This window comes from Spinacia oleracea, chromosome 5 (genome assembly GCF_020520425.1).
Source record: "Spinacia oleracea cultivar Varoflay chromosome 5, BTI_SOV_V1, whole genome shotgun sequence".
Lineage (NCBI taxonomy): Eukaryota > Viridiplantae > Streptophyta > Magnoliopsida > Caryophyllales > Amaranthaceae > Spinacia > Spinacia oleracea.
In genome coordinates this window covers 51,789,355-51,791,272 of record NC_079491.1, presented here as the reverse complement: position 1 = coordinate 51,791,272, position 1,918 = coordinate 51,789,355, and the positions used below count along the sequence as shown (strand labels likewise).

Genomic DNA, 1,918 nt, shown 5'->3' with positions numbered 1-1,918 from the left:
ACCGCAGCAAGTTCTGAAAATTAAAATAGCATTGATATTCTGCTTCTGACAGGTTCTAACATTGGTGTTACTGGATCTTCCTGGACTTCTGTTTTTCTCCACATATACTCTCCTTGTCCTCTTTCGGGCAGAGATCGATCATCAGGTAGAGTGTAATTAATCTGATGTTGCCTTGCTTACATTTGAAAATGACAACATTCATTTCATCTTAGCTCCTTTTCCGCCTAACAAGTGCCTACTTTTTCAGGCTAGATATCTACCAACTGATAAGCTGAGGCTTGTTTACATATTGCTAAACGCTGGAATTTACTTCATACAGGTTTATTACATCTCATGTTTACTTTATCTTTCATGTTAGTGATTTGTTACCAGTTTATTTTCAAAGGGTTTGAACCCATGATAGTTATATTTTATGCTTTAGGTTTGTATCTGGATTTTTCTCTGGTTGTATAACAATGAAGCATTGGAAACCGTAGGACGGATCTTTATTGCAGGTTTGTTTCTGTTATTGATGATGATTTTTTTTTGTTATGGGACCACTATTTTCAGACTGTCTAAACTTCTTTATATTCTGTCAGCTGTCTCATTTGTTGCTGCGATCAGTTTCTTGTTTTACGGACGAAGGTCAGTTTTTGAATGTTTGAGTAGTTTGATCGTCTATAACCGAACAACAATGCAAATTTGGTATACCAGTATACTTCATATCTGTATTTACTTGTCATGTTTTCTATGAACGACTCCAGATTGTTTGTAATGCTGAGACAGTTCCCAATTGAATCTAAAGGAAGAAGTAAGAAGTTATACGAGGTTTGTCTTCTTTCCTGAAACATTTTTAGTCCAGTTTCCCGCGTAATTTCTAAGTTCTAACCTGCTAACAAAGCAGCCTTCTCCTGGAAAAAACCAGTTAATAGACAACGCCTAAATGAGTTTAAAGCCAATAAAACCTAGGGTCATGTTAGCTCTCCTCAAAGCTGGTCTCATTTATCAGGCCATTATTCTGAGATAAACCAGTTTAAAGCTAGTAAAACCCTTTAAACAGGAGTCAAAGTGTACTGCCGTTATATACAACACCCATGAACAACCTAAATATGACCTATAGAAACAAATAAGAGCACGGGAGAAAACAACACTGTTATTTCAGAATAGAGTCTGGACTCAGTCGACGAGCTAATACCCCTCTTCTCTCTCTTTCTTCCCCTCAACCCTGCTTGTAATAGATTTCCTGTGTGACCTGGCTACTGCTCACAAATTCATCAGATAAGATCTGATAACTTCTCAATATTTGAAGATAGGTCTTTAAAATTTTAGTTTGGCCTAATAACTCTATATTTTACATCGTGTTTTATCCTATTTACAAGAGTTTTAGGGATATTTCTTTCTTAGTTGCTTGAATGTTAAAATGTGACATTTCATTTGCATTTAATCTAATGCTCCCTACAAATTTTTGTTTTTGTAAAGGTCTATACTCCGAGGAATGCGCCTTATGCTAATGAGGAAATTGATGTGGTTCGTGAGCAATGGTCTATACTCCGAGGAATGCGCCTTATTATTGGCCTGAGCGCGCTTGATCGAGTTGGTTTAGATGTTATAGAACAATCTTTTATATTAAAATGTATGCGTATGTTGAAATTGGGACGTACATATATTTAAATGTAGTACGTGTATTTTGGTTTTATGATATATACAGAACACCAGTTATTGTTTTTATATTTGTTATACAATTTGAGATATTATTGTTGTTACAGGTTTCTATATTTGGTGCAAGGCACTCTAGCTATCCCTAAATAAAAATAAATTTTTTCCGCCAAAAGTGATTTGTTGCAGCGTACATATGTATATGTACGCTGCAACAAGGCTGTAAAATTTGGCAAAAATTATGACCTTTTGCAGCGTACAAATAGATGTTCGCTGCAACAGG

General features: G+C 35.6%; 1 long non-coding RNA gene across 1 annotated transcript; it reads left to right on the top strand.

Moving 5' to 3' along the window:
- The first annotated feature begins 243 nt into the window (after nucleotides 1–243).
- LOC110792347 (uncharacterized) lies at nucleotides 244–1,628 on the top strand. The gene is made up of 5 exons (XR_008920626.1): nucleotides 244–319; nucleotides 422–494; nucleotides 579–624; nucleotides 744–807; nucleotides 1,459–1,628. It is a non-coding gene; the product is annotated as an uncharacterized lncRNA (long non-coding RNA).
- Nucleotides 1,629–1,918: the final 290 nt, after the last annotated feature.